Source organism: Marmota flaviventris, chromosome 1, assembly GCF_047511675.1.
Source record: "Marmota flaviventris isolate mMarFla1 chromosome 1, mMarFla1.hap1, whole genome shotgun sequence".
Lineage (NCBI taxonomy): Eukaryota > Metazoa > Chordata > Mammalia > Rodentia > Sciuridae > Marmota > Marmota flaviventris.
In genome coordinates, this window is record NC_092498.1 from 19,589,600 (window position 1) to 19,616,271 (window position 26,672).

The 26,672-nt window shown below is 38.8% G+C and overlaps 1 protein-coding gene and 1 pseudogene across 4 annotated transcripts in view; one reads left to right on the top strand and one right to left on the bottom strand.

The window, feature by feature from the left end:
- Positions 1–26,672, bottom strand: part of Cald1 (caldesmon 1) — a 175,671-nt gene that overhangs the window by 99,273 nt on the left and 49,726 nt on the right. For all 4 annotated transcript variants that reach the window (XM_071611834.1, XM_027950116.2, XM_071611837.1 and 1 more), the window contains exon 2: positions 14,481–14,574. The gene's annotated coding sequence lies outside the window, so the exon portion shown is untranslated. The remainder of the gene's footprint in view (positions 1–14,480; positions 14,575–26,672) is intronic.
- The window catches only part of LOC114104131 (centromere protein Q pseudogene), an 84,373-nt pseudogene continuing 79,914 nt past the window's right edge, over positions 22,214–26,672 (top strand).

Consider the following 26,672-nt stretch of genomic DNA (forward strand, 5'->3'; position numbering starts at 1 on the left):
TGAAGGCTATTTATGAATATATATAGTCTTTTAAAAAGAAACCCTTTGCAATTAGGATGTAATAGGCACTTAGGAATTCTACCTGATTTGAGCCTCTAGAGTTTACATTTTGAGTTTGGGAAATGTAACTTAAGCTGATTCATCTTTGTATTTTACTGACTGATCAGAATTTACAAAATAAATCAAAGACCCTGGTACTAGATTAATATGAATCTCTAAAGTTATATAAACCCACATTTGCAGTAGTTACACAGTAAATCTGGCAGCATTTGCTTTTGGACTGTAGAAAATGAACTTTTGTCCTTTTTTTTTTTTAAAAAAAAAAATCAATTTATCAACCTATTTTGCCCTTTTCCAGACTGAATGGTTCATTTGGGACTCAAAAACCAAATAAACAAATGGATTGTAATGTACAGTTTGGACTTAACTTAAGCTCAACCTTCACCATCTTGTTCCAAAAGTCTGTGCTACTTAAGAAAACACAGACACTCACCAAGGCACATTTATCAAGACCAGCAACAAGAAATAATAAGATCAATCTGAGGAGCTTTGCCTTCTCTACTTGTTTCTTCTTTCCAGCCAGTGGAATCCAAAACACAAAGCCCTACTAAGAGAAGCTTAGCAGGTATGACCTATTTTGTTACCGTTCCTCACATCTCAGTCTCTTAAAATTACTTTTCTCAATTTGCATTTCTCCATTTGTGAGACCAGAAACTTGATAGATGTACCATTCCTAAAGCTGATAATCCTTGTACCCTCTCTTCTACTTGTGAACAGTGCCCAATTTGGGAGATTTAGATTTATGAAATGACAGTTTTTATACCTATTGACTTCAACATTCAGAAAGACATCTGCAGGGATTGTAGATTACATCTTTGAAGTGTTACCACAAATAGCATCAACTTCATTTGGAGTACTTCATATTTTTCAAACACTGTGGTTATTATGATTTGATCCTCCCAAGTAGGAAAAGGAGATTCTTCCCCACTTAAAATAAGGTCACTGAGACCCACAGAACTTTGGCATTAGCTCCTGCACCACAGCAGGTCAGTGGGAAATGGGGACAGATATTTGGACTAATCTCTAAACCAATTTGGAAGTTGCTTAGAAGAGTGAAGAGAAGTGAAAATTTGGAACACAATTCCTCCTGCCCCCTGTCAAGGGTCAAGTTACTTTTCCCTGACAAACTCAAGAATTAGGTGAAAAGACATGGATTCATACCAAATCAGAATAGAAATATGGCCACCAATGTTCTCATGGCCCCCAGAAAAGAGTGAATCACAGAAGTGTGATCCATAAGGCAAGACCGAAATACTCTACCACTGTGTCCATGTGAGGATATAATATTCAACCTTGAAGAGAGAAAGAAAGAAAGAAAGAGAGAGAGAGAGAGAGAGAGAGAGAGAGAGAGAGAGAGAGAGAGAGAGAAAGAAAAGGAGAAAGAAAGAGAATATAAATGTGTTTTCTAAATGTTATGTCTGAATAACAGAAGCATATACATAATTCATAAGTAAAGTGAGGGCTGGTTCCAATAGAACTATCCAACTATTCAAGGCTGTGCTATCCAATTTGGTAACCACCAACCACATGAAGTAATTAAAATTAATTAAAATTCAACAAAATTAAGATTTGGTTCTTCATTTCACTAGTCCCATTTCAAGTATTTGGTAGCCACATGTGTTTAATGGTGGCCATGTAAAATGCATAGAATGTTTCCATCATGGTAGGAAGTTCTGTTGGACAATCCTGCTCTAAGTTCTTCCATGTTCTAATGTTAAATCATCATTCCATGTGAAGTAAGGTGATGTTCTTCAGAGACATGAATGTACACAGGACATCACCTCTGGGTCTCTGTCTTAGAAGACCTTCATTGAGAAGCTAAAATAATGTAATAATGTGAGGAATGTAGAACAGGTCCACATCTCTAAGCACTTCTTTGGATTCCCTTATTAGCATCCTTTCTGTTCTCCTGCAGAGGATATTTTGGATTGGGCAGTGTCTCTGTGACACTTGCTACTGAGAAAGTGAAATGCTGGGAAAATGTAAAAGAAGTTGGACATTGTCTGAAGAAAAACCACACTTCAGACTGAGTGACAAGGCCCACATTTGGAAATGAAGATCAGAGACTATGGGTTTTCATTGATTATAAACAAGGCACAGAGATCACAAAATTTTATATAATTTTACTTGCTGGACTTACTCATCTATAAAATATTAGCAACTCAGGTGCCTGCTTTTTTTTTTTATTGGTCATTTCCACAAACACTACCAATTTGGTGACCGAGAAGCAGACCCCAGAAATTCAGCCAGTTATCTTGCTTCCACAAGCTGAGAGGGTATAGCTGGAGGAATACAAATGTGTTTCTTTGGCTGGAAACCACTCCAAGGTGTGTGCGAGAGGTATTTTGTTCATGGCCATGTTGTTGTGCAGGAAGGAATGCTATTATTAATCAGGAACTAATTCTTCCCTGGTGAATTATTCAACTTCTATTCCTCATGGTCATCAGATCAATCTCTTGTATTTTGAAAGTATGAAGCAGGTTACAGGCTTATCTACTAGGAGTTTAATGATCTAAAATCAAAAGATTCTGCTGGGAGCCATTAGCCAAGTAGGTATGACAATTTCCTTGCCAGCGTACCCCATGTTGCTGACATGTTGCAGCGACATTGAATGTAGCTGACCTTGCTCAAGGACCAAGGCAGATTAGGGTGTTCCCGGTTTTAAGATAATCGTGTTTAGGGCATTCCCAGTTTAGGTTCCAGGTTTAAGGTTTAAGATTATTCCTGCTGGGAATAGGGCATATCCTGCTGCCTGAGTTCCCCTTGAGTTCTCACGGGATTCAGACAGTATATTTTGGAGATAGAAGCCCAGTGAGTGTGAATTTTGGGCAGAGAAGGTGGATTTGGGCAGAGAACGTGGATTTCCCCAGAACGTGATTGTAGACGGCTGGTGTGAGTTCGGGAATAAAGAGTTGCTGTTTGAATCTACAAGCTGTGTGGTGGCTCGTGATTGTGTGCCTAGCCAGACTGCGGCATTTGTGCCCAGCCAGACTGTGGCAAGATTCAAAACCCAAACAAGGTATGTGATCCATTGTCTTATGGACATAGGAGTCACATAATTTAAACACATAAATGCACAGATAAATTAAATAATAACTCAAACAGGGCCCAGGCTGCTTTCTTCTTGTTTTCACGAGAGTTTTTTAAATAGTAGTTTCCCCCATTTGTTGGTTCAGGGATGTCTGGACTTTTCTTTATGTAAGGAATGGCAGCAGAGGGGGGATCTGCTTAAGATCTGCATAAGGCTCGAGGATCTTTGAAGCACACCCTGACTTGAGTTTCTACTGATACCCATATTAAATTATAGTTGGCACACTTAGCCTATAGCTTGTATTTTAATTAAATAAGTGCCTGTCTTGTCTGTCCCCTTTAAAAGACTTTAACCTCCATGAGGTGATCACTCACTTTTGTTAACCCTCAAAGTTCTTAGCCAAGTATTTTCCTTATACTCAGTATGCAGTTTGTTAAATTGGAATGGACTCTGGGGCACTTCTTACTTATTGGACTTCATTGGTAAACAGACAAACTTGGCTAAGAAATTATCCGCATCTCCAGTTGAGCTCTTAGCAACCTTACGGATGGTGGCGATTGAGAAATGGATTTCTATTTTATTTTTGATTTGTACGTGGTTGCTTCCTTTTAGGGAAAAGATCTTTGTCTTAGGAAAGACATTCTGACTTCAGGAAGGGGGAGCTTCCTTTGTGATGGAGGAATAGGTTTGTTCTGAGAAGTTCAGAGAAGGAGAAAGAAGACATGATAAATAGGAAAAGATGAGATTCAGAGTTGAGTTGAAATATTTCAAATTCCCATGGTCTTTGGAGATTTCTTGCCACTCCTCCATCATAATTAGAAAACACTGACATTCAGGGAGATTTAAATGCTTCCATCAGTACCTCCATCCCCCGAAAAAGTGTTGCCTGATTTCACTTTCTAACCATGCCCAGTAATTAAAAACAGAAGGCCCAGTTCTGAATGTTAGCTTGGGGACCTCCCCTCCCAGGACTGATGGCACTATACATTGGCCACAGGACTTATCTTTTCTCACCATCTCTCTTAGGAGCCCCAGTCAGGTCCAGGAAGACTGTGAGTTTGCCATGGGCATTACCACCCCCCCCCCCAAAAAAAAATGGAGCCCTTTGGCGCCACTTAAGCTTTAAAATACACGGAAGCAGCTCATTGTGTCTGGCCATTTCCTTGCTGAAGTTCTATAGATGCGCAGTCCATTTGGAAGGCAGTAGTTCAGGATGGTAAGATCTGGATTTGAACCAAGAGAGTTGGTGGAAAAAAAAAAAAAAGCAGGGTCTTTGTGACAACTGGCTTGAAATGACAACCTGGTTTGTTTCGGAGAATAAGAAAGCTGATTCTAGATTTCCTCATACTCTTTTTGGAAAACCTGTACTTTGCAAAATGTAGGATCAGACCACAGCTTCAGAAGCAATGGCAGCAACTTTTACTTCGGACAAAAATCCACAAAGAAAACAGAAAAATAGTTGTAATTGAGGACCTTAACTCGACAGTTACCTAGCTTGTCAAATTAAAACATGTGGTGACCACCTGTCAAGGATCTTGGAAAAAAAAAAAAGGCCCTTTTTTGTTTTTCTACCTGACCTAAAATCTTTTTGGGGCACACTTGTGTTTTCCAAATTTTCACACTTAAACAAAAGCTGTCCACACTAAGTATAAAGATGACTAAGCAATTTTGAATTAAGTAATCAAAGCGATCCCTGCCAATTTTAGAATAATTAAGTTTCTGCAGCCTGATATAAACAGTTCCAAGAACTACATGTGGCCTACCAAAAGTATATATTACAAGTAGTCAACCCTGGGGCCAGCTGGCAGACAGATCAACCTATTAAAGTGGAATTGTTCAAAATTTGGAGTATTATTTTTCTTTTCTCCCAATATTTTTTTTTGCATCCAACTTTGTTTCTTTGGGAATGTTTTCAAACATACAAAGCAAAAAACTATTGTGGAATCATACCTCTTGTAAATGAATGAGCATGTCTCTTGGGATCCTTTGGAACTCACAAATCATTCCCATTTCAACCCTGTCTACACAGGCAGCCAAAGCAAAACAAAGTAAAATTAACCCATTTCATTCCCACTCAAGCTGAAGAGTTTATATTCTGCTTGGCCATCAGGAAAGTACACAGTGACAATTGGAAAAGTGAAAGTGGACTTTAGACTGTATGCCCATCGGTATCAAGGCATCTTATTTACTGTCTTTGCCAGCTAGGTTGGTGGGCAGGAATTTCTTGCTAATTAGGCCAACATCATAAGTTCAATCCCACTGGAATGAATTAACTATTTGAGAGATTAAAAAAATCCTAAATGACTACCATGTCTAAATACTGGTCAGCTGCTCTATTGGAAGATGTTGTCTGACAACTTTAAATTGGGAAAATAGAGATGGTTAGACCTTCAGCAGGCATTTGTGAAACTGGGAGTATTTGGCCAAAGGAATGTGAATATCATCATACAAAAAGCCCCCACACAACTGCATTATAAGCTCCATTGTCTTCTTCACTGTGTTTAAATCCAGATATAATCAAGAATGGTTGAGGCAAGGATCATTACAATGAAATCTTCAGCATGGTTTTTTCAGTGTTAAAGTAAGATAGGAATGCCAACAGCTTTTTTCAAACAAACATAATATTAATACACATACCGACATGCACTCATAAAGAAAACATAAATTTGTAAGACTAGAGTTTGTATTAATTTATCAAATATAACTTGATACCTATGGTGTCCTGGACACTCACTCTTTTACGTGAAGATAAATCTCCTTTCTACTCTCTCTCCTAAAGAAGCAGATAGGAGGCAAGTATCAAGTCAGGTTTGAAGGATGATGAACCCTTCTTATCCCCTTCTCTCCCACTGCAGTTCCTATGTACGTAATATAAAAATAATGATCCATTAAATGCTATCTTCCAGAATTTATGGAAGATAGGGAATCCATTTAAGAAGTAAATTGAAGAGGAGGTAGGAAAGAGGGCATCTTTCTAGATCCATCCAGTTCAGTGGACTTCTAACAATAAAAGCAAGTTTCTTACCCACCATCAAGAAGAAATTTGCTGATTTCAATGAAGCTGGTCCACTGTGTTTTCAAACTTTGGTTCATGATTCCAAGAAATGAGCAGTTCATAATAAATTTATCCCAGTGGCAGAACATCTCACGACCAGCTTTTCCACTTTGAATACCACAAACAGACCTTTTATTTGTTGACACACAGCCCCTGGATATCTATGAAAACAAGATGTTCTCTTGCTGCTTTTTAAGTTAAACAGATTTAAGTCAGGGTCTCAGCTGAATTTCAAAACCAGATGTTACATAGCAAGAAGACTGAACTGACCCCAGCAATGAGAGACTATTTCACTTCAACTTGGATATTCTTGTCAGCAGGAAGAGTGACCAAGCATGACTTAAACTGGAAGCAGGTTTACTGCTGTCTCTGTTCATGACTGTCTCGTAGATCTGGGAAGCTGCTAGCCATCTAGGACTCCTGGTTTGGGGAATAAGCATCAGGGTTGGTGCCTTGGAGGTATAAGGACTTTGGCTTTGGAGGGAGCTCTGGGTAAAGATAATCTTCCTCCCACACATCACCATCCTGCTTTTCTGTTAGACTCCAGAAGCTTCCACTGGATCTAGCACCTGATTCCTCTTATCCCACTCTCATACACACGACTCCCAGACATGTCAAACTCCTGAGTCTTGCAATGATTTAGCCTTCATTTCTGCCTCTGGGTCTTTGCATCTGCTTCCTCTCTCCTGGAACAGGAAGTGCCCTCCAATCTTTTTGCAAATCTGATATCTTTTCCTAGAATCTCGTTCAAGTCTTATCTTTATCCCAGAACCATTTTCTTTCAGAGTCTACTGGTGGTTGACAATGTCCTCTTTGGTGCTTCATACTACATGGCTTTGTTATTCAAATGTTAACTTCTCTTTCTCTTGACTGACTCTGAAGCTGCTCATCTTAGAGCTTATATCACCTGATATCCCCCAATAGTTCTGAGTATTTTGCCATGCATTTATAGATGCATGAAAGTATTAATAGAGCTGAACTTATTGAAAAGCTTAAGAAGCCTGGCCCGAGACTCCAACTTCCAAATGATGCCACAGCTATGCTCACTTGTGCTAATTGTCCATGATCCTGTTTTGCCCATCTGGGAACTTCCTGGACCCTTGTGGTCATTGGAGGCCAAGTGACCAATTCAGCCAATTCTGGCTGATGACCAAGGACACAAGTATTATGTTTCTTCTGGATAGACTTGCTGAGGTGAGACCTTCAGGGATCTTTTCCCTGTCCTCCACGGTTGGCAATATTTCAAAAGTAGCTGTCAGCAGGTGTCCCTGAGTATGGATGGCAGAGATGTGAACCACAGACCCCTACCTCTTCAGTAGTGGTGACAAACCAACTGTTTTTAAGTTGCTGACATAACCTAGCTTGTGATACGGTTTTGTCAACTCCAACATTAGGTAACGGACTTCTGTGCTTCTAAACAAGTACCTACTCCACTTACCTATTTTCTATTTCCCTTCTGTGACTTCTAGTATAGAAATAGGGATAGCTAGGTTACTTGGTGTTGAGCATCAGGGAGTAGAAAGGGCTGTAGAAAGGGCTGATATTTCACTTTCTCATTGGTCCCATTTGATCACTCTCATGAGCCATAAAATGAGAGTGTTTGCATATTATATGATCACTCATTTATTACAGACATGACAAACTCAAATGCTTTTAAGGAATAAGAAAAGCCAATACTTTGGGAGTGGTGGTCTTTGGCAAAACAAAGAATACAACCACTAGGAACAAATTCAGATTTTTCCAAAGCTATGCTGTGCAAGGGAAGCACACTTGCAGAGCAACATGGGCATGCAGTTGTTGGTTTGTAACATTGATGGATACAGTCTTTCACTGATAAATGATCACACACCAGCCTAGGCACTGTAAGAAGTCACAAGGGTGAACTCACAGGTGATTCCATACTGGTCTATAATCTAGGTAGGGAGATTTAGTATTTGGTCAGCAGTTCTCATTTTACAGGTAAAAATATTAAGGCAATATCAAGGTAAGCCAGTCTCTGTGATTTTAATTACAACACTATGCTAATTCTCATAAGACCTGTAAGTGGATCATACAAGGTAGACAGTGGCAAGGACCTTAATGATGAAGTGATCCTGTAGTTGGCTGTGAATGTTTTTCTACCAATGGTCTTCCCAGGAAGCTGCTTCCCATCAGGGCTTGGCTTGCCTGACATTGGGGTAAGCACATTCTAGATATTTATTAATGAGGTAAAACATGAACCTCCTGTTTATGTGCATTTGTGCTTTGGCATACTGATTTATTATTTCATTTAAGTGGGGTTCACTTTAGAAAACAAGCTGAATTCTACCAAAAAAATTTTAAATGAATTACCATCCTTCCCACTTGGACCATTTCTTTGTTTTCCCGACTTAATTAACTTTAGACATGAAACTAAATCATCTAAGTTTATCTGTGTCAGTTTCAGGGTAGATGCAGGTTTTGTGGGACCTGAAGATTATTTGAGAGGTCTTCTTTAAGAAAGATAATACAGGGGCTGGAGTTGTAGCTCAGCGGTAGAACATTTGCCTCCTACGTGTGAGGTACGGTGTTCAGTTCCCAGCACCACATAAAAATAAGCAAATAAAAAATAAAGGTCCATCAACAACTAAAAAAATAAAATAAGTGAATAAATAAGAAAAAGAATACAAAATTAGATGTAAAAAGTTAGGACTGGGGTTATGGCAGGGTCCTGCCCCCTGAGTCCACATGGCTGATGCCCCACTGGATTCGTGGTGAATCACTGTCTGGTCTCTCACCTTTGATTCTTAGGAGCATTTTATAATAATGTCCCAGTAGCTTTACTTTGATTTTCATTTCAATTATTTTGAAACTATAATTATATTCCTCTTTTTTTTTTTTTAAATGTTACTTGAAAACCAGAACTTACCAAGTAAATAATGTAGGGGGGCAATTAGGCATCTTCTTTGAAGTGATTTGCAGAAAAGTAGAATTACAGATATGGTTAATCCATTGCAATATTGTTTTCTGCCTATAAACCATGTAGTTAAGTATGATAGGTAAATGGTAGGGCAGAGATAATTTAAAATTATCTTTTGCCAAGACAAGGCCAATGAAAAATAAATAAAGAATACCAGTCATCACAATTTACAACAATGCACATATTATTAGATTTACCAAAGTTTCCACTGCATCAAATTTAAAAAAGAAACATTTCTCTTATAGGAAAAAGTAAAAGAATTGCTAATGGAGCTGACCTAAAATAGTACCCGGGATGGAGAAGTTCCAATTCAGTATATATACATATACCTGTTGAATGAAAGAATCAGTAAGTGACTGAATATATGCTTGAGGAAGGCGCTGCTAATGATGGTCACAAGCCTCCCTTATCAACCTCAACTTACAATTGCATCTTTAGATTATAAACTATTAGTCATTAATCTGGGAGAGCAGTTAGACAGGTCTCCAGAGTGTCTCATTATAACAAATTACTTTATATAGATGCTTTTCCATTTACACTGGGATTACATTCCAATAAACCTATCATAAATTGAAAATGCATTTACTACATCTAACCTCCAAAGCATCCTGGCCTAGCAGCACAGTATACTGTAGTGTGTCAGTTGTTTGCATCCATGATGTTGGGACTGACTAAAAGCTGTGGTACCCAGCACTGCCAGAGCATACTGGACCACATATTGCTAGCCTGGAAAAAGATCCAAAAGCAAAAATTGAAGTATGTCTTCTGCCAGATGCATATGGCTTTTGCACCATTGTAAAGTTGAAAAATCCTGAATGGACTCATCATAAGCCAGGGACCATATGCATTTATATATTTTGTAAATCTGCAATAAAATCAAACCCCAAATCATGGTCTCATACACGTATGGGAGGAATTCTTGGAAGAACTGGAAAGACTGATCTTAGGAGAGCTCTTCCCTCCTTGAGCCCCACATGTGTCTGCACTCACTCCCCCACTGCATTCTCTGGATTTGATAAACACACTTTCCCCCCAACTCAGGATGCCCCATTCCACAATATATCATTTTTAGTTATTAAATAACAGGACTCAATATTAATGTTGGCCTTCTCCATCCCTCTTTAAGAAAGTGTTTTTAGCCAAAGATATTAAACCACTCTTTTTCCCTGTCAGTGAAACAGCCAGCATCCTGAAATCACAGCTCATTTGTACCACATTGGCGTGAATATTCAGACTCCATTTGTCTCTAGCTCTTAAAGGCTGGTGGTGTGAGAGTGAATGATGGACATTTTGTTTTGAGTTAGCAAAAGGGAGGGGGGGCGGAAACCCCTCAAGTAATAAGTTTAACCTAAAATATCTGTTTCAGGGAATGTAGCGTTGCCTTTTCCTCTAGGAAAAGTCAATTTAGAAAAAAAATCTTGGCTAATTTGGCATTGTCAGACCTGGGAAAGAGAATAGTAGGAAGGAAAATGTCTCTGTTTTTTTTTCCCCCCCCTGGATTGAGTGTTGTTCTACTTAAATTCTACTGGAACATTGTTGTACTGAGTCATGCAAGAGGTTCACAATCTAATTTTGTTGAGCCTCCTGAAGCAGAGTTTGGAAGTAGTTGAGTCTGATTCCTTTAACTATAAAAATGGTTTCACAGCTTGAATTTCAGATAAGACTTTTGATAGTTCGGGTTCAAAGCTAAATAGCACACTCCTTCCTTTCTCTTTATTGCATACTCACTTGTTCTTATGGGGACGAAGGGCTGGAGAGGAGTTCTAGACAAGAACTCCTGCCACCCATCATCTGCTTTTCTCCCTATTATCCGTGTCTCCACTGTGGCTTGCCCACCCTGGTGCAATATCCCTCTGTCAATAGCCGTGCCAAGGAGGTAGGCATGCTTTTGTGGAGATGCCTCCTAAGGCCAGGAGCAGTTTTGGGCCAGGGACACTCCATCATTTAGCCAAAATCACAAAATCTGCATGTGATGGACTGCAATGTCTTCTCACCCCCTTACAACAAAGGTTTCTGGAATGCTGGGAAGTCCCTGGAAACCTGTGTTCCTCGTGTGCCCTCAGTCCCTAAACGAACTTTCCTTCTTGTATCTTATGACGAGGACCCTGGGAATAAATTCCCTGAGGGGAGACTCCTGGATGAAAGAGTGAGTTCCAGGCCTTTCCACACTGAGCCTGGTTCTACAATCACCACCAGGAATCCATAGTGAAGGGTCTTAGTTTAACAAAGACCTCATCAGATCCAGCTCTGATAAGCTTGGCACACTTGAACTAAAGAAGAGACCAAGCACTTTGTTAAGGGTGTCCAAGGAGGCTTATTCTGTAAAACTCAAGGAAAAAGGAAGAAAAAAGCCCTGAACTTCTCTTTCCACCCCATCTGGAGCTTCAACTGATTCCAAACATATTGGCCCACAGTGGTCATAAAATCTCCCATTTATGCTGTTCTAAAACAAGGGCAAAGCCCACTAGGTGCTTACAACTCAAAGCACTATTTTTACATGCTCATAGGAAAATGATCTTTTTCTCCACGCCCTTCGGCTGACTGAAAATTAATGAAACACAGTCAGGAGGCATCTAAGCTGGCCACTGGCCATCATTCACCCCCACTAGGCCATTCATGGATTGCAGAACTGTTTCCTCGTGCCTTCAAAAATTCTCATTGTATATAAATATCAGTCTGCATAAAATCACTGACTTAGGTGTCAGCGACGTTTTAGGTACCTTTAAGACAACAGGCATCTTTTGCTGAACTACTTCAAGAACACAGAGGAAAGTATAGATGTGGGGACTTGAATGCTGATGTCTCAAATTTCATCTGAAAAATAAATGTATGATGGCCTACAGAGAAGGAGGAGGAGGATTCCAGACTTCTGATAGCCATTTCTGCTAATATTCACACAACTCCCCAAAAGTTCAAGTCTTTCTGCTTAAGAGAGAACTAAGGAAATAAAAAAAAGGGGTGGGCAGAAGCAAAAAGAAAAATTAAAGGAAAAGAACACTTTGGAAACAACAGAAAAATGAATAAATGCCTTTCCTCCTCTTATTTGCATTATATTCAGGGAAATTCGGTCGTGGGGCAAATATGGCCACATTAGGAATGACAGGTGGTGGAGCCCAGAGAGGAGAGGCTCATCATGGCTGCCATGACCCATGGCTTGGCTCTCCCACTGTCCACTAGACCTATCCTGGTGCAGCAGTGAGAATTTAAAATATAGCCAAAGCCTACTCTAGAGAACAGGTGGAGTGGTGAGATAAGAAGGAACAATGGACGAAGTGGGAGGGGAGTTAGTGGAAAAAAAGAACTTTCCCTCCCAACTGGGCCCCTTACTGACTGTCTAGACAAGATGATGTTCTGTGGCAACTGAGTCACAAGCACATAACACTGAGAAGGACCTGTCTCTGTTGGTCATTAGGTCTAATCGTGGCCTCCCCCACCACCCATTCTGATCAACTCTGCTTGGTTGATGAAGAAAATGGTCCTGAAAGAAAGGGCTGTCATATAAGAGCCCCTGGGTAGGGGAGTTGACCACATGTCGGTCAGGGGGTGGGGCGAGACTCACAGGAATGGTTTGGGACATAGCCCCCAGAAAAGAGGAGAAAAAAAGGAACAAAATAAGTCCAAAGAAATAAGGGATGAGAAATACAGGTAATTCCCATGTTCTTAGGTACCCTTGTTAGAAGTAGCATGTGGGTTTCTTCCTCTTGGGAGGGTCCTTCTGTTACTTACCAGGAAAACTTTCGACCTACAATTTCTGATGATATTTTTATGCCACTGCTCCTCTCCCCTCACACAGTCTTCATTGGTGTCCTCATCTACTGACATGGTGTCACTTCCTGTCCACAGTTTGGGACTGTGAAAATCTCTCTCCCTGGTTCTCACTTGTGTCTCTCTTGTTTTCTGGACACATGCCCTTGGAAGTCCCAGAGGCCCTCAAACTCACAAAGTCACAATCTTAATGTATCATCCTTCCCAGAAGGGCAACCTCATCAGGGGAATGTTCGTGCCTCTCTGAGGAGAAAGATAACACTAATGACGTCAGCAGATCACATCTTCCTTCAACCTATTTCCCGACCTTGACTTATTTCTACCTGTTTGAGTTAGGAGCAGCAAGTCAGGAGAAAGCCCAATGGATACTCATCTTTTGGAGACAACTTAGAGCAAATAAGTTGTAGGTTCAGAGGCTACATCTAATCATCTAGCCATGTATTCATTCATTTGGTCATTATTAAACGACTACTGTATACAAAACTTCCTCTAGTACTGGAAGAGATGTAACAGGTACATCTTCCAACTTCCAGAAATTAAATAATGCTACAAGGGAGTGACGGCTGTATACACACTATGGAAAACCCACATGCTCTGAGTGTGATGTAAGTGCTAGGCGACTGCAAGAGAGGAGAATAAGAGGGAAGTCCAAATGCAATAAACTTAAAATCAGCTATTAGAGAGGAAAAACTGATAATGGTGGTGTTAGGGACTGAACTGTGTTCCCCTTAAGTTACATGTTGCAGTCCTAACCCCCATGATCTCGAGTGAACCCACATTTTGAGATAAACTCTTTCAAGAGGTGAACCTAATCCAACTGACTCCTGTCCTTACAAGAGCAAGAAATTTGCACACAGAAACACCAGACAGGTGTCTGCAGAGAAACAATCATGTTTGTTTCATGCCATTTGCATGAAAGGCCTCAGAAGAAGTCAACTCTGCTGGCAGAGTGATCTCGACTTTCACCCTCAGAACTGTGAGAGAACAATCTGTTTTCTAATTCAGTCTGTGGAATTTTGCTGTGGCAGGCCAAGTAAACCAGCACAGGGAACAACTCATATGATCCTGAAACAAGAATTTCCTGATAACTGTGCTAAATTCCCCCAAAACTGAGTGAGGGAAGTTTCCTTTGGTTCTCCTTCCTTTATCTTCTCAATCCCCTCTTTCTGCTCCCCAGGTGGTCCTTCTGCTGGGGGACATTCTTCTCCCAGTCGAGGGAATTCAATGAAAGACAGGGGTGCTTATTGCTCCTGAAATCACCAGCGTTTCCACAAAAACGAGCTTATTTACCCTGATAACTGACACATCCTCTCTGTTCCTCAAGCCATCGGCATTATTCACAGTGAATGAAGACTTCAGTACTGATCAAGACCCTTCTAAGCTATTACACATGCAGGAAATATTTTAAAATGAAGCAGAAAATCAGATTATAAAATAGGAAAACAATTCTTGCAAAACCGAATAGATTCTAACTGGTAAGTGTTAAGTAAGCTAGGAGGAGCATAGCAAAAAGACTGGTTTCTCACAATGCATTTTTAGGTGCAGAAATAAAAAAAAAAAAAAATCAGGCAGAGAGGCTGTGTAACTGCTAAGAGCAGAGCCCAGAGGAAAAACACACAGACTCTACTCACAGGTTGGCAGTCAGATGTCCACTTCTGAGCCTGCTGGTTAATCACCAAGCCTTGTGGAATTCAGCTGGATGATGTTAAAATGTTTTCTTGATACCTGGAATAAAGAGAGGATTAAAACACAATTAAGTAAAATGAATTTTAGTACATGTAGACTATATATTTTAAAATTCTAGTTCTCTCTCAGGTACTATTATTACTTAGGACTTTAAGGGGGGAAATAAAGGTTGGGGTAGAAATAGCTATTGTGCATTTACATTTTAAAGACAGTCAATACAATGATTATTCTCCTGAACAATTCTTCTGAATTATTTTAAATGATGAGGTGGAGAAGTTTGTATAGTTATACAGTGCTCTGACAAGGTCAATATTTATTTAACTAGTTTTCCTTTCTTTGCTCATAAGTCCTTCAGTATTTTTATTTTAAAATTTGGAAATTATTAAACAGAAAAGAGAAAGAAAATGCTATAAAGGGTGGAAAACAATAGTTTCACAAACTATTCTGTTAGTGAGACAGAAGGCTTTAAGGAGAAAACTTAAAGGCAGGGGCAAAGTAACTAAAAGTGGAATTTGTCTTCAGATAACTCTTTCCTCTTTTCAGATTCCAGGTCTGAGGGCCAGGAAGCGGATGAAGCTCTTAAGATCTTTCTCTACCATCATTTACGTTGCAACTTCAAGTACATGACTGAGTGAACCCTCAGGTCAACCATTCTTCACTTTGCCCTTCCAACCCAGAGCTCTTTGTGAAATGTCCAACACATAGACTCTCGCTGACTTGGTTCAGAAGCACTTGCCAAAGTTCTCTATGAGCCAAGTTGAGTCTAGACCAGACATGGTCAGGGGCAAAAGACCCTAGGTGCAGGAAGGAGGAAGGGAGAGAGATCTGGACCCATCAGGAAATGATCCCTTTTTTCCTCCCCCTCTCCCAGTCTCAGTCAGTGGCCAACAGCCAAGCACTATTTCTTGCTCCTTTGACTTAACCATCTAATCAGTGGTGGGAGGAAATGGGTTTAATATAAAACATTCACTGTGGAAGAACTGAGGTGTAAGAAAAGTAAAGGAAGGATTCTCTCCCCTCAATCAGATTTCCAGCTCTGCGAGAGTTGTATTTTCTTAGAACCCTTAGGAAACCTCCAGCTCAGCCACTCAGTAGCATGACAGATAGAAAGTAGCATTTTCCTGGGTTATTCAAATGGAAAGACATTGCCAGTACCTCTTTGCAAAAAGAGGTTAAAAATCATACTTTAAATATCTACCACAATTGTTCTCAGAAAGATGCCTCTTTGTAACAGGATGCTGTGGAACTGGAAGGAGGAATTAATCTCAAAGGGTAACTTATTGTAACAGGAAATTGTTGCAAATGTTAAATGAGAAAAACTTTTTGAAAACAGATACCTTCATAGCAAACAAGAGGAATAGACTAAAGAAGAATGTAATTAAAATTTTACCTTACACAGTTGCATTAGGGCCTCTTGATTTCAACATTACTATTTTTACAAACCAATTCTCATTTCATAATTTGCTCTACGTACATTATGAAAATTACAATAATAACTATTTCTTTGAGTATTGTGTGTGTGTGTGTATGTGTGTATGAGGTCCTATGCTAAACACATTACACATGTGTGTGTTTTTGTTTGTTTGTTTTGGTACCAGGGATTGAACCCAAGGGTGCTTAGACACTGGACAACATCCCCAGCCTCCTTTTTAATTTTTTAAATTTTTATTTTGAAAAGGGCTCTTGCTAAGTTGCTGAGGCTGGCTTTGAACTCGCCATCCTCCTGCCTCAGCCTCTTGGGCCACTGGGAATTTAGAGTCATATGCCACCATGCCATGTACAACACCTGTTTCTGATAGTGAGAAAATAAAATAATAGGATGTGATAGAGGACCCCCTGAGGGCCACTGGACGTTGAATAATATTATGGTTTGACTGTGCCCCCAAAGTTCATGTGTTGGAAATTTACCTCCAAAATTAAAATGTTGACAATATTTGGAGGTGGAACCTTCAGGAGTTAACAATTAGGGTGAGATGAGGTCATGAGGATGGGGCCCCATAATGGGATTAGTGGCTTTTTTAATGGGAAGAGAGACCTGAGCACATTCTCGCCATATGACGCCTTCTTGTGTCACACAGTGGGAAGGCTCTCACCAGATGTCAGCACTTTGATCTTGAACTTCCCATTTTCCAGAACTGTGAGACATAAATATCTTTTCTTTATAAATTTCTAGTCTGTAGTATCCTGTTGTGGCAGCATAAAATGCACTCCGTCAGATAGTGAGGGATGGTCTCTCTGAAGAGTACATTTCTAGGTAAGAGTCACCTACGTAAAGATCTGGGGAAGAGTGATCCAGTAGTGGAGTCCTTGAGAATCCTGGCGTGAGGCTTCAATGAGATGACCATGTGCTCTGATCACACAATTTGCCCAAGTTATTCGGTTCCAATGGGATTCAGGCCCATATGTCCATTGGTAGAGAACACTGGGTCAAGTTATGTGTTGAACAAAGAGAGCTTACCAAAAAAAATGGTCCTCAAAAGGGTCGCCTTTGCTGAAAATCACAAGGGTAGCAATGTTTGGTGACCTGTCCCTGCCCATAGAGGATGTACAGGGCCACCTTGCATCTAGGTCCTGGAAGAACAGAGTTTTCCCCACTCCCCTGTTTACCTGGTAACTTGAAGAGAGCTGCCTTCTGTGGGTTTACATGAGTTCTTTTTACTCTTCCGTGTTGATGATAAGGCAAAATATTTCTTTACAATCGAATAAAAAGCTATAGGACACAATCCTCAGAATGGGAAAGGAATGGTATGTAGCGATTCCAGTCTTAGTTGGCAGGGGATCACATAATTTTGGGGGATGGATATTAAAATAAAATATTTAAAAATAGATCCCTGGGTTTTGGTTAGAATGAGCCAGTAACAATAAAACATTAATATTTGTCTCTGTTTTACATTTATAGTTGAATATGGGAGCTAAAAGTATGTTAGAAGACAGGAAATATGGGATCTTAGGGAATCTGGGTCATTCCAATGAATATTAATGGGTGAATTGACCTTGAACGAGTCATTTAACCATTCCTTGCCTCTTGCTTCCTTCATCTGTAACATTAAGCATTTGAAGTAGAATTTTAAGAGCCCTTCAACTGAGGTGGGAAGAAAAAAAAAAAAATATATATATATATATATATATATATATATATATAACTCTAGGATAATTTAAGGAAAAAATGTATTGTGTTTGTCTTAATATCTGTGAATAAACCTGCAGATATGGATAAAATGTCAACTGAACCTCCTCTTTTCAGCATCTAAGGGGTGCTCAGTGATGAGTATTGCTTTTTAGGGTTAACGACTCCTATCTCCATCACTTCTGAGAAAAAAGTGTATTATACAGAGCTAAATGATAATGTATCACATGATAATATCTATAATTTACTGGATGACTACTATGTACAAGATAACTGATATCTGTGATTTAATTTTCATGAGAAAGCTGTAAGACTACTTGTTTTTATTATCCCCATTTGAAAGTGAAGAAACAGATTCAGATTCATTGCTACTTAGTTGATAAATGATAGAGTTAGAATTAAAACCCAGATTTGTCTTGCTCCAAACTCTCACCATGACTGAGTATGTGGAGTTGTCGTAGCTGCCAACATTGATCTTTTGAAATTTATTACAAAATGTTATGGACGGGGAGTTTAATGAGTGTGTTGAAGGTAGATAGACAGACCTAGGTATTTGCCTTTAATGGAATAGATTGTGGCAGTCCAGTGTTCTCCCTGGGAATGACTACAAAATCTGGATAAGTTTCAAAAATACTCAAAATTTATTTGAAGGCATCAGAGACCATTTGCAATAACCAGGATCGAGGAGCCAATATCCTCCTGGAGAGAAGGAGGGCCTGGAATAGTGATCTCCCATTCAGGGATTCCCCCCTTGAGGCATTTGTTGTCCTTAATATACAAAAGGCAAGATAATGGAAGAGAGTAAAAAGAAAAGCAGAACATTTCTAAGATGAAGAGCCATATTTTTAAGCAGTCTCATAGAGTCAAGCAGGAAAAACTTAAAGTTTCAAAGGAAAGGAGCCTTTGGGGATTCACAGAGCTATCGTGTAGTTCTATTTGTGGCAGTCACCACACAACTTTAAGAATCAATCAAAATTTGTGGAACTGTCCAAAAAAAGAGTGGATTCTAGTACATGTAAATTATACTTTGATAAAACAGAAACAGAAGATAGAAGAGGAGGAGAAAGGTCTTGGGACCCTTGAGGGTTCCTCCATGAAGAGGGGGCAAACCAGAGATTGACAGAGTCATACAAAGTAGCAGATGAGTTAAATCACCTCAGTCCTTTCCAAATAAAATTTATGTCCTCAACTCTATCAAACTACCAGAAGGTAAGATGATACCCAACTGGAGGAGAGCAACCCCATCCAGCACCTCAATTGAATATCCATATAGAAAATAAGAAAACCAGGTCTTGACCTCTGTTTAACATCCTTCTATCAAATAATTCCAGATTGACTGTAGAACTAAGTTGTGAAACTTACATATTAAGGCTTTCAGGGAAAAAAAAAAGTGGGAGATCTTTGCATGATCTTTGGACAGGCAAAGAATTTGTAAACAGGTAATAAAGGTCATTTGTAAAATAATACTATGCTAAAATTAAGAATCACTAAAAGAGTGAAAAGCCAAGCCATAGACTGAGAAAAAAATTAGTAATACATACATCTGATAAATAACCATGTATCTAGAATATATAAAGATTTCCCACAAATCAATATTAAGAAGATAAATATCCATTAGGAATATGTGTAAAGATTTCAACCCGCATTTTTAAAAAGAGAAAAGATGTTAAAATGACCAACAGTCATTTGAGGAAGTACTCAATCTCACTAATCATTAGAAAAATTCAAATCAAAACTTCCAGAATTAAAACCACCATTTAGGATAGCTAATATTCAGAAAATCAAGCAATTTGAAGTCCCATACACTTCTGTGGTAATATAAGTGGGCAAAATCACTTAGGAAGAATCTTTGACTGTATATGCTAAAGATGAATATCCATCATGCCCCATGTCCTGGAAATCTTTCTCCTACACAATGGAAACCCATGCATGTTTTCCTTAGAAGACATGAACTAAATGTTCATAAAAGCACAACTCATAATAGTCAAAGACTCAAAATAATTTTAATGTGTATCAACAGCAAAATAGGTAAATTGAGGCAGGCAAACAATGAAATACCATCTAGCAAGTAGAAGGATCTAGGTATTGCACAGGCAATTGGTCTCGGACACATAATGTGAGACAAGACACTGAAAAATTACTATATGATTTCATTCATATAAAAGTCAAATGTAGACACAGCTAATACTTGGAATAGTGGATGGAGACGATGGTGGGGGGACTCTGAAGGGCACCAAGAGGGCTTTTGAGGTGCTAGTACTATTCTGTCTCTTGATCTGGACACTGACTACACAGCTGTGTTCATCCTGAGAAAACACATCACACAGTACAGTTAGGGTTTTCTGTCCTTTTCTGTGTATTACACATCACTCAAAAGATTCTTTGTATAACACATGCCTTGTAAAAGACGGCATATTATGACAGAGATGACAACGAGCAGGAATTTATGAGCTCAAAATATACAAAATCATGAAGGCTCTGAGTCTTCAGTCATCTATTACACCAGGAGGAAAATAAAATAATAAAAAGAAAGACAAACAATGAGAGAAAACAATAAGGAAATATAAATCACTGTATGATATGGGGGGAAGCCATAGAGGGGAGGCTGGGATTAATTTGGCCAGTTATTTCTAAATTAAAAGTCAACACTGGATTATTTACCAATGACTTTGTGAACTTTCCATATATATATTTTGGCTTACCATATCTTAGAAGGGAAATATTGAATGTTTTTGCAAGTGGCCCATACCAAAACAGTTCAACTACAGGGCCTGCTTACCCTCTTGGGACGCAGAGAAGCTTCACCAGCCCCAGAGCCCTGGGCTCACCTTACGGTCTACTGTTTCTGCTCTTCACAGTCAACCACCCACCTTCCCAGACCTATGTCTAGTGGCTTATGTATATATATCAAGACCTTGAACAAGCTTACTTTGAAAAGTGTACGTTTCTATTTAAGCTTTTACCTATGTGTCTTGGGTAAAATCTGTCTATAGTATGCAGTATAAAGTTTTAAGCTTGCATGAGACTGTCTTGATTTTCATGGGGTACATTTTTGGTGTTTTCTATGGGATTGTATAAATGAAAATCTCTCTAGATAGAGATTTATATTTGTATAAATTTATATTTGTATAAATGAGTAGCTGAGAGGCTCAGGGTATATTACTAGGATACTATATTATGACTTTGGCTATTAAACAGGTTAAATAAAGTGATTGACTATGGAAATTGTTCTCACAATTGAAGAAAAAGTTATGCAATAAAGGAGAATTCTCAGGACATCGTACAACAAACAGATTTACTGGATTGCAGACAAAGCTTTTAACCATTACATTGGAATGAACATGGGTCTTTCCCTTTACAGCAGTATGGAATGACAGAAGAAGACAGCCTGTCAGGTCCTGTAGACCTCTACACTTCATAGAGGTCTGGTCTTATGGAAATTTGTTTCCAGATATCAGTTACTTCAATTTTAAAATCAGGATAGTAAGAGTATTTTTGAAGGGTTTTTCTTCCTCTAAGCCTCCATAGCATTTTATCAAGTCCTCTGGGCTCTTCTTGCCCCAGAGGTGTCATTGTATAGTATGGGCTTCTTGATGGCAGGGACTTGGTCTTGTCAGTAATCCCAAGCATGTTCCCTGGCACAGAATGTATGCTTCATAAAATTTTGTTGGCTGAGTGAGTGATGAATGAAGAAGAGTAACATGACATAGAAAATGCCTCATATTTAACTTAGTATGCTATATGAGAAGACTAGCTCCTTCCTCTTCCTCCTCCTTTGTTATTCTTCATCTGCAAAGCAGAATGGTGCATCCCTTAGCTCATTGCTATACCATCAGGTGGCCAAGACCAGCGATACCTGCCAGGGAAATTTTGCAAATTATCCTTAAACATGGAATGCTAAAGGCTGTAGCTTTGATATATGTTGTCAAAGGAGCCAACTTGGTGCAAGTATGAAGAAAAAAAATTCCTATCTGTAACAGAGTAAGGTCACATAACAAACAGCACAAAGGAAGGGCTCTGATGTCTTAAATCAGGGCCTTTTTTCCTGCAGCCTCTTCTATTTTTTTTTCTCCTTGGAGAGTCATTTAATTAAGAATGCTCCATGCTGCTATTTCCATCAGCCAGGATCTTTCAATTTTTAACAGAGAGTGGGTGTGGATTTTTAGAGGCAAGATAATTTCTGATTGGAGAAGCAGTAAGAATGTATCCACAGTAGGGTGAAGGTCACATGCTTATTTTTAAGCTTTATGAAAAATTCTCTACTTGTCTGAAGCAAATAGGAAAGAGAAAGTCATTTATGGCTCTATGAAATTTCTGGATTTCTCATGGGAAAGGAACTGATGTCAGTGTTTGATAAGCTTCCCATGGCTACACACACACACACACACACACACACACACGACATTGACTCCTGAGAAAAATGTAATTTCTGTCTTTACATACATAGTTAACGTGCAGCTGAAATTTGGTATAACTATACACATAAAGAAAGATGTAGTGTGGATACTAAAAAGTCCAAAGGTTGTGGCAAGGTATGGCCAGTTGCTTCTCATGCCACCACCATTACCACTACCGCCACCACCAACCACCACCATTAGTACCACCATTACCATCACCATCACCATCATCATTACTACCACCATTACCATTAGCACCACCATCACCATAACCATCATCACCACTACCACCATCATCATCACAGCACCACCACCACCACCATCACCATCACCATCATCACCACCACCACCACTACCACCACCACCACCATCATCATCATTTTTAAAAAAGTACCTATGTTTCTTTATGTTATTTCTAAGGCACAATGTTAACTGCTTAGGCTCCCAGAGGGACACAAAATGAAGCACTTAATTTTTATGATTCTTCAAATTTTGAATGGATATGATCTTCCTGACTCTCTTCTGCCTATGTGCCTGTGTGAGGTTTCCTAAATAAATAGAACCTATTAAGAGACAAGCAGCTACAAAGATAAACATATATAACATCTAGGAAAGGCAAGTACTATATATAATCATTTACTGTTTATCCGTAGAATTTAACACAACTGCATGCATATAGAAGTTTCGTAAGTACTAATGTAGCCAAATTGAACCCTTTTAATTCTAATAGACTATTATTTTCAATCTCAACAGTGAAGTTGGTACTTAGGGATTTGGGATATTTCTAAAGAAGTAGTGTCTTAATTCATCACTTTTTAGTTGATGCTACATGTTACAAAAGCAACCAGATAATTCATTCAATTTCATCAACGCTGAAAAATTTAGGTACACTTAGTTGATTTAGTGAATTGACTTTCATGTTCCTATTATACATTTCTGTTTGTTTTTTCTTAAATATTTTTCTACTGTTAGTTTTCACTACTGATTGAAATTTAGATATCTAAATACAAGGCTGTATATTATATATTTTTTATATCTAGTTGCTTAAAGTAAGCTAAAAATCAAAACAAAATGGTACCCACAGTGTATCGATCTTGTTCTTCTTCTCTACCTTCGAACCAGCTAGTAGTTCCCACCTCCTTCCTCCACCACAGAGCAGTGTGCTAAGATCTACTACAAGCTTTGGGTTCAGTCCGTGCCATGCACAAAATGTTGACATAAGGAATCTGGCCTGCTGTGGGACTCGAGGCTCAGATCAGAAGCTAGAATCACCATGTCCTACCCATGTGTAACAAAAGGCAAAGGATCAGTGTGTGTACCCCTGAAAAAATTCACTGGAAAATGTCATTCCTCTCCATGAAAGAAAGTCAGACTGTACTTTATCTATTGCACCTATAAGTGAGAGTATCCAGTGAAGGTTGCAATACCATGGGTGAGAGGCACTGCCTTTGCACTAGAAAACTGATGTTTGTTCATCATCCAGATATCCATCTGTCATTCTCTCGAAAGCCATAGACATCAACAAACACAGCAAAATAACAATGCACGGGGGACCATTTTGTGCACAGGCCCTGGGAAGGGCCAGTAGAATTCCTCTGATCAGTCTCCTTTTGACTTTTCCCATAGACCTTGTTCCCGCACTTAAATGTCTGGAATGCTCAGCGGGGATGAAGTGGGTTGGTCCCTGGGCAGTTATGCTTCTATTATCAATGAGATCAGCCACTTGTGGACTGATTTCCAAGCAATTCGTAGCATCCCAAATGGGTTAAGAACACAAATACACAGTGTATACAGTGAACAGCCTTCACATTCCTTTCCTCCAGTGATTTTTGTGGCAACCTCAGAGGTCAATAAGACAAGTAAAATTGGCAAAATTTTATAAATGGGACCTAGAAAGTCGTAAAGAGGTTAAGTGGCTTGTTCAAGGCTTCTCAGCTAGTGCTGGGAAGAGTTGGGTCTCCTGAGCTGTTCTTGCCTCCATTTGATCACTTATCTACCAAGTTCATATAGCAGGAGTTAGTTTTTTTTTTTTTTTTTTTTTTTTAAGGACAATCAATCACTACATTTCTTTTCATACATTGGCTCAACCCACGGATTGATTCCTAACTGTTATTACAGACTAAACATTTTCAAAATAACTATTAAGAATTATTTGCAGCCCTTGTAATTTGGCCTGTCTTTGCAGTAATCAAAATAGCAAGAGAGTATAACAAGTGAGAGGAATATCCTGACCTCAAAGTATCTGAATATCAAAATAGGGCTTCTCTGAAGGTATGGTGGTCCACCATGTCCCTTTCCATGTGGAGTCCTAATCGCAAGTGTCACTTGCAAGATGCGCCTCCGAATACAAGGTTTCACATGATTTGCTTTTAAAAATATTAGGAAAGATGCAACGTTATCCCTATAAATCATTCAACTGCATCTTAAGCATCTTTCCTGAGTGGAAGAAAAATGACTAATTACATGTGTTCCACAAAGGTCTTTCCTGTGAATATCATCCTTCATAAGGGAAAATTAGTTTAAGATTTGATCTACTGTCCCTACCTTATGAAGTCAGGTCCAGTTTGGGATTCTATTTCCAGTTATTAAATGGAACCTCGTAAGGATACAGCAGAGATGAAGAAAGATGAGACCCTGCTCTCACAGAGCTTTCATGGGAACATGAGTATTACCCAGTTTATGTCATAATCGTTTCTGTGTCCCCAGTGCTTACCATAGCTCTAAGAACATATTAGTTTCTCAATAAATATGTGTTAAGTTAATAAATAAATGAAGTCTCCAGGTGCTCAGTTTTTTCCATTTCTAAATTCTGATGAAAACATCATTATCCACTGTCCTGCCTCCTAGGACATTGAAACTGATATGAACTGGATGGTTGCAATCTAACTGAAATATTTTAATATTTTTGAGACATTATTGGCAATGACATTAGCTAATTGCTGATAATGTGGGCACTATCCAAGCTTCAATTTCTTATAGCCACAAATTTACACCAATATTGCTATCTTTTTTAAAAAATGTGTTTTTAACCAAATGAAGGATGGTATACAGATATGGATTGACAAGTGAAATAGATTTGCACATTAATAATATATTTAAAATGGAACATTTCACAATAAGGTTATCTCCAAAGAATAGCATTTTTAAAGCATAGCAATGTGCCTATTCATTTGCCAACAAACATGCCAAAAGCAGCCTCATTATGTTCAACATTGATAGCTGAGTTGATTTGAATTAAATGATTGATTAATTCAACCGATCAATTAAAAGATTGATTAGTTCAATAAAAACTTTGGAGGTTGATGCCAGGTAACCTTGGGCAGCTTGGTGTGTAGGACCACCATGGTCTTATTCAGGCACAAATGCAGGCTGAGTTGAGCTGAAACACATAACTGCAAAGCCTGGTTTGCAGCTCCATAAGGAAAAGTTCTAAAATATACTTTTCAGAGACAAGATGATGATTCTTACATATTTGCAACATAACGAGATTGTGATAAATTATCACTAAATAATGAAAAACAAACGACTGTGACTAACTGAACAGAACCAAGCTTTGGTACAAATGCCATCCTAGAACCTGGAGTAGAACTACAAATACATCAAGCCAAGCATATTAGGAGAGTGATAAAAGGAGGGAAAAGGAAAATGTTAAACTTAGCCAGAATTTAAATGCTATTGAGGCTGTACAGATACTCAGGTTGTTTTGAGAATATTTCTTTCTTCTACTCTCTGCACTTTCCTTTCCTGATGTGTCTCAAAGAAAAAACTCCGAGATAAAAACCCAAACTGTCCTTACTATGTTTTTAGCTGTTTGAGCCCAACAGAAGGGAATCTAGGAGGGTACTTGATCATAAGCTCCACAAATGAGCAATCTCCACATCTACATACGGCTATGTAGTCCGGAGAATTCACACAGTACTTGATAATTATTTACTGATGAAGTAAAATCCATTTTTCAAGACTACTTTCATTTTTATTTCACTCTATTGCCAAATGTCTCAAATCATCAAATCTGTAAAATTGTCCCTATTTCTGCATGCTAGGTAGATACACATTTTTTATAGGGAATTATAAGTATACATTTTATCATAGAAAATTTAGAGGATACAAAAACATATATAGAAAACAATTCTATTTTAAAAGCAAATTTGAGGGCTGGGGATACAGCTTGATTGGTAGAGTGCTTGCCTTGCATGCACAAGATCCTGGGTTCAATCCCCAGCACCACAAAAAAAAAAAAAAAAAAAAAGAAAAAAAAGTAAATTTGAACTGGCACAGTATGTACACCTATAATCCCAATGACTCAGAAGGCTGAGGCAGGAGAATCGCAAGTTGGAACCCAGCCGTGGCAAATTAGCAAGGCCCTAAGCAACTTTGTGAGACCTTGTTTCTTAAAAATAAGTAAATAAAACAGTGCTGGATGTGGCTCAATGGTTAAGTGTCCCTGGGTTCAATCCTTAGTACCAAAAGAAAAAAGAAAAGCAAATTTGATGCACTAAACATTCAATTTTTTCACTTGTAATCATACTTGTTCACATGTTTTCCTTTCCCATTCTTTTAGCATGATTAATACCCTCACTAAGTGTGCAGTTGTTCCTGTGCACTAGGCAATG